General features: G+C 37.4%; 1 protein-coding gene and 1 long non-coding RNA gene across 3 annotated transcripts in view; one reads left to right on the top strand and one right to left on the bottom strand.

Annotated features, from left to right (window-relative positions):
* spidr (scaffold protein involved in DNA repair) overlaps positions 1-6,749 on the top strand; it is a 76,212-nt gene that overhangs the window by 30,842 nt on the left and 38,621 nt on the right. The window lies entirely within an intron of this gene.
* Positions 2,452-6,749, bottom strand: part of LOC107732109 (uncharacterized) — a 15,979-nt gene continuing 11,681 nt past the window's right edge. Inside the window, exons 2-3 of the long non-coding RNA XR_001638836.1 lie at positions 4,009-4,013; positions 2,452-2,518 (exon numbers count right to left, since the gene is read on the bottom strand). This is a non-coding gene — a long non-coding RNA (uncharacterized LOC107732109). The remainder of the gene's footprint in view (positions 2,519-4,008; positions 4,014-6,749) is intronic.

The following is a 6,749-nucleotide window of genomic DNA, read 5'->3' as shown; positions in this document are numbered from 1 at the left end:
TTTAGTGAAAAACATTTTAGTGTAAAAACATTTGTTCAGTGTTGTTTCCACACTTTTTTTAAACGTTCCAGTGAGGAGGCATGTGTACCTTTTAAAAGAGTCCTAGTCCTAGGTGAATGACTTTGCAATTTTACACCCACTTAACCATAACGACCTGGCTGCATGTTGTCTCCTATTCCAACTGGAAGGTATTCCAACTGGTACCTCTGTAAAACATCAGAAAACAAAGTATTTTATCAAACTAACTCTAGAATTGTCAGTGTAGAGTACAACCCAGATAACAAGGAGATGGCTGCTAGTGTTGACTAACAAAACGCTTCCTGCATGTCTCAAATCAACTCATTTATCCATAACACTGCTACTTCCATAACAACTATTTTTTTTTCTGTTCAGATTCACTGAATGGTCCATGTTTATATTACAGCACAAAATTATTCCTAAGATGTTACCTTTTGTATAGATGGTAATGAAACTGAATAACTAACACCCGGACAAATGTTCAGCTACAATGGAATCAACTGTGGTTGGTCTATTTGATTTGATAGCATTTCATTTTTTAGATTTTCATTCCTTTACACTCCTGCAACATTTTTTAAAGGACACACTTTTACTTTTTTAAATTAACTTTGTGGTTTAATGTGGCAACATCAGTCTGTCAAAACAGCACAGACAGAAACAAGAGGAGAGCTCACTGACCTATATGAAGTCCCACTGAAAGTCGATTAGGTTCTTCAATAGTGTGGAGACATGTGCATTCACTGTGGAGAATTTTTTCTGGACAATCGCCCCTGTCCTCTTCGAGGTAACCTTTCCCTGGGTGGTCTTTGTGCCTTTTTCGGGATTGATGCCAATGAAGCGCCTGAAATTACAATTGTCAGAGACTGAATGAAAAACTATAAGGAACACCTTGTAAACTTAAAAGGGTAGTTTGGGTTTTGCACATTATGTTATGTAACTAGTACTGACATCATGAGGTCTTTTGTCAAATTTTGCTGCCTGTTTTTTTATATCTTGGAGGTAATTTACTTGTTAAAAATTACAAGTGTATTACTATGCACAGGAGACAGTTCACGTATTATGCCTCTATTCAAGCTTATATGCAGTGTGATTTGAAAATCAGCTCCACTGCAGTAATAATCTAGCATAATCAAAAAAAAAAAATCAAGATGCAGTGAGATCAGACAAAGGCATCAAGCAGCTCATGTATTTCATTTGTATTGTTCTTTGAATGTTTTTGTTGTGTTGTGGCTTGCAACGTTTTTGTTATCTGACCCCATGTTCTGCTACTAATTTTTGCCCAGCAATTACCTAGCTGGATGGGAGATTTTTGATCACAAGCCTGACATTAACTAAGGCAGGCCTGTGATCAGAAATTTCCTAGTCAGCTGGTTAAATGTTGTGCAAAAAATAGCGGAACATGGGGTCAGGTAACAAAAACTTTGCAAGCCACAATAAGCAACATAAGATGGTTTTTAACATGAGATGGTAGTACTCACAGGTATTTACTCAGAAGTAGGAAATACCATCTTGGAATAAATGCAAACTATCCCTTTAGGCAAAGTAATGGTTTCTGGTGGTTCAGGTTTCAACAATTATAACTCAAGAAAAGCTATAATGATGACAAGGAAATTTAAGCAGTCTCACCTCTGAATGAATTCCAGAGTACAGGCTGCTTCTTCTTGATATTGGAGGTTAAGCATATAGTAGATTGCAAATACAGCAGCAAGTCCCGTCAAAAAGGTTGGTGTGATGCCTTCAGATATGACACGACCCTCAAGCGTGATCATCCAGCGCCCAATAGTGACTTGCCCTGTTCCACCTGAAACTTCAAGTAATAGCAACATGCATCTCACCTTGCATAAACATCTGTACATTCAAAGAAAAATAGCAATGCAATATGTCTATCAATGAAATGTATACCAAGTAGAATCAGGCGAGGACTTGCAGGTACAGTCAGGGTTGTCTCAACGTCAGCTGCAGTGGCACACACCTGTAGGGAACAGACATTTTAAAAGATGTTTTTAAAGGGTTAGTTTACCCAAAAATAAAATTCCAGTTATTAATTACTCACCCTCATGTCGTTCCACACACGTAAGACCTTCGTTCATCTTCAGAACACAAATTAAGATATTTTGATTAAATCCAAGAGGTATCTGAACCACACATAGGCAGCAATGTCATTGCACTTTTCAAGGCCCAGAAAGTTAGTAAAGACATTGTTAAAATAGTCCACGTGATTGCAGTGGTTCAACTTTAATGTTATGAAGCGACAAGAATACTTTTTGTTCGCAAAAACAAAACAAAAATAACGAGTTTATTCAAAAATCTCTTCTCTTCCCTGTCAGTCTCCTATACTGTTAATGTTGTAAACACAGTTCAGCGCTTCCAGGTTCTACGTCAGAACGTTGGCTCATTATTAATGATTAACATTATTATAATTAACATTATCATAACATTAAAGTTGAACCACTGCAATCACGTGGACTATTTTAACAATGTCTTTACTAACTTTCTGGGCCTTGAAAAGTGCAATGACATTGCTGCCTATGTGTGGTTCAGATACCTCTCGGATTTAATCAAAAATATCTGAATTTGTGTTGCGAAGATAAATGGACGTCTTACGGGTTTGGAACGACATGAGGGTGAGTAATTAATGACAGACATTTTATTTTTGGGTGAACTAACCTTTTAAAGAGCAAAATAAACAAAACGGGCAATTATCAGAAAACCTGCTGTGAATAAATAGACACGGCATTCAGAATTTGAAAGACAGGGAAGAAAGAAAACATAAACTTACATCTGTAAAAAGGACCAGCCCTGTTAGTTTCTCTCCAAAATGTGCCATGAGCAGCTGAACCATAGACGAATAAGTGGCCCAAACTAGACAATGAGCTCTGGGTAATGACTGACATAATGATGTTTGGGCTTCAGTGGGTGATTAGGAAAGGCTTGCTTTCGGCAATGCAAATATTCATCGATAATACCTCATAGGTAGGCTATCTGACCAGTTGAAATGGCTGGTGCACAAATGAGCTCCACAATTTCTCTAAGTTGTAATACCAACTGCCATATTTCATTGTCACTTGGATTTTCTATTTTGACTCCAATCAAGACAGGCAACATTCTGAGCAAACACCAATTTTGCACAGCATGCCCTCCAAGTTTTCCACCCTCTGGACTGACCTCACAGGGTTTGTCATTAGCATCCTTACCAAGATACTTGAACTGATTTATTCGCCGATTCAACAAGAGATAGCTGAACTGTTTATCCACCTTAACAAAATGGCTAATGTACAATGCCAGATCAGAGGATACAATACCCTCAAAAAGATCATGGCCAAGACAAGGAGGTAACCCTGGCTGACATACATGGAAGTATGTGAGTGTATTAAATAAAGAGTCGAATTTAACACCTCCACTGGATGAAGACTGTCCATCACAGGTCTGAACATGATCACTGTATGACTGTTTTGTACGTTCATTTCCTCGAATAAGAGGATCTGCATTGAATTCATCTCTGGCGATCTCACAATATCTGCAGAAGTGTGAACTCTTGCTAAAATTCTCAACAAAGCCTCCTATGTTATGTGAGCCTAGGTTGTCCCCTGCCATGGCACACAAAGTTCCCTTATAGATGTTTCCATCCGACAGGGTAACGCCATTGAGCTCAAGATCTTTAAGGTCTTTGACCATGGAGCCCATAACCAAGTCCTGACCAAAATACTTTAAGTCTTGTTCTCTACATAGAAGAACAAGCTGCATGTGTTCAGTGCTTGATCTATTATGTGGCATTAAATCTGCAAGAGTGAGATACACTGCAAGTATCTTGTGTTTTTTCTTCCCAGATCCCAGTGGATTGACCACTTCAAATGCATCCTGATATAGGATTAAGCTCAATGATGAGCTCTCTGTCTGAAATAACACATTCTCTGCAGTATTTCTGCCATCCCACACATCTCGAAGTATATCCTTAGAATACTTGAGTGTACTTGTTTATATTGTTCCCACACTGACTCACAATGAAAAAGAGATTGGAGTGTTTGTTTAATGGGAATATACTGAGCGAAACACTCTTTGCCTGCCTCATTCTGACCAAGACAGATCTGAACTGGCTCAACATAATTGAAGTTATTCTTGAAAACAGTTTTTCTTCTCTGGTCAGTTTGCAATGACTGAGTGTTGCAGGACCTAAAGAGATCCTCAGTTTTCAGGACACTGATCACATTGCTTGTGTCAGCTTCTGAAACCCCAAGTGTAACCAGCTTCTCTTTCAGTTTGAAAAGCAAATGTGACTGGCTTATGTCATGTATTTCCTGAATATCTTCGATAATTGTTTGAATGACGGAGGATGGAAGCAATAACTTTGCTTGCAATTTCAAATAAAACGGCTAAATTTTTCAAGAATAGGGATTCATCAGCAGTTTCTGCAAATACATCTGATGGCTCATAATCTGCATCACTGGGAGGGTCAATCTGCAAGTCAGACTGCTCTTGTTCGCTCTCATGGGACATGCCGGGATTCACTACTGAATCAACCAGACGTTCATCAGCACCATCTTTATGTGTCCTACTCACGTGAGATGTGAACGAGGATAAAACACGAAAGCTCTTGTCACAATGTCTATAAGGGCAAGCAACTGTTTTCCCCTTCAATGCAGTTGAAGGACTTCGGATGGCAAATGGCGATGTATAGCAGATGTCCTTCGAACTTGTGTCCTCTTCGGGAAAAAAGTGCTTTTCAAATTATGTTTGTAAAAAATTGTCATCCCAAGTACCTGACTGAAAATGATTTTGGATGCTTGAAAATCGCAAATTAACTGACAAAAGAGTAACTCACTTTGACCAAACTTGTACTTGCACTTGTACACCCAATAAAAAAAAAATACTGCATTGTACTGTATTTAACACAGCCCACAATGCATTGCAAACAGTAAAAAACCGTATTACTTAAATACAGTAGAGTACTGTTAAAATTGGCTGTAAATTAACAGCAATTTCTTAAATGGCAAAATATTGCCCAGAATGCATTGTTTTCTACAGCACATTACTGTTTTAATGGAAAACAATACGTTACTGTCAGATTTTTGCCGTTTTTTTACAGCAATTTTTTACAGTGTAGTTTAAGCAACCCTCTACATTGCGAGTAAATCACTCGCATATGCGACTAAATCTTCACTCTGGCGACTAAATGATGTCTAATATTAGCCAATCTTAGTACATCAGTTCCTCTGAATATGGCTTAGTTCAACAGAAAATGTGCATTTCATGTGCAAGTTTTGTGAGTTGATCTGATGATCCATCTTATTTTTAATGTAAAAGCAGTGTGGACGTTTATGTATATATTTATCAGTCTGGCGAGTAAACAAAAAAATATACTAGCCAATGGCGATTCAATTGCCAAGGTGTTCGTAGAGGGCTGTTAAGCCTGTCATGATATGGCACTAATACCGCCAGTAGGTGGCGACAAGTGCATGTCTTAATGAGTGATTCATTGAATCACAAATGATTTGTTCAAAATTACTGATTCATTTAGAAACAAAGCAAGTGACTGTCTATAGACCTATTTAGGTGTTTGCAAGGTTTTTTTGTGGGCGGGGCCTATCTGGTGGCAAAAAATTACAGTTTTATTGTAGCAGTCTATGGAAGCCATGGAATAAAAGAATAAAAAAGGTAATTTTGAGTTTATATTTCAAAATTCTGACTTTTTTCTCACAATTCCGAGATTATATCTCACGGTTCTGATAAGAAAAATCAACTCGTCATACTCTCTTTTCCCCTCGGCTCAGTTTATATCCCATACTTCTGGCTTTTTTTTCCTCAGAATTGACGAACTCGCAATTGTTGAGTTAAATCGAGTTATAAAGTCCAAACTAGGAGATATAAACTTGCATTTGTGAGAAAAATAATCAGAATTGTGAGATAAAATAGGTAAATGTTATATAGGTTTAAATAGTATTTAATGCTGTAACTGTAGGGCTAATACAATACTGCATATGTGAATATTATGTAAACATATTGTTTAAATCAAATTTATGCTTTAAAAGTAGGATAATGAGCAGGTTTCATCCATAGTCTGTCCACATCTGCGTTTAGTTTAAAATGGCGTCTTTGACGACAGTATTCTATAAAAATGATTTGCATTCTGATTTTGAGGCACAATAGTAAATTTTTAATCCTATTCCATGGATTCTACTCATTTCCCTCCACTTGTTATCAGTGTTTTTCTGCCACCACAATGCGTGCGCAGCTGCAAGTGACGTAACTGTAACTTCTACTCCAAATCGGTCTATATGAATGTTGCTCTGAGACACACAACAGTTCTACTCCGGCTTTATGTGGAACTATTTTCGTTGGCGAAACAGAAAAAAAAAGAGAATATTGTGTCTAAAATTACAAATTCACAATTCACAATCATTCTCACATGCTGATATTCGGGAAACCGGCATTCTTGCTTGTTGTGCTATCACTAAATTATATGATATCTTATAAATATGAAAAACAGAAACCTATACAGGGACATTTTTGCCCTCATAACTTGGATTATATGAGCATTCTAACTACATTCTAATAGACTTCATCACTCAGTGAATGCTTTTTGACTCTCAAGACGTGTTTTTGTTCAAGTTATTGAGTGACTAAATAATACTACACTAAATAATGTCAGTTTGCACATCATTAAAGCAACAATGACGTAGATGCTATCATATTGCACACCCCTAGTGACACGGCTCTTTCTGCGCCCTCAAAAT

This window comes from Sinocyclocheilus rhinocerous, unplaced genomic scaffold (genome assembly GCF_001515625.1).
Source record: "Sinocyclocheilus rhinocerous isolate Xijiao unplaced genomic scaffold, SAMN03320098_v1.1 scaffold97, whole genome shotgun sequence".
NCBI classification, from domain to species: domain Eukaryota; kingdom Metazoa; phylum Chordata; class Actinopteri; order Cypriniformes; family Cyprinidae; genus Sinocyclocheilus; species Sinocyclocheilus rhinocerous.
The sequence above is the reverse complement of the archived record's forward strand: the minus strand, read 5'-3'. Positions and strand labels throughout refer to the sequence as shown.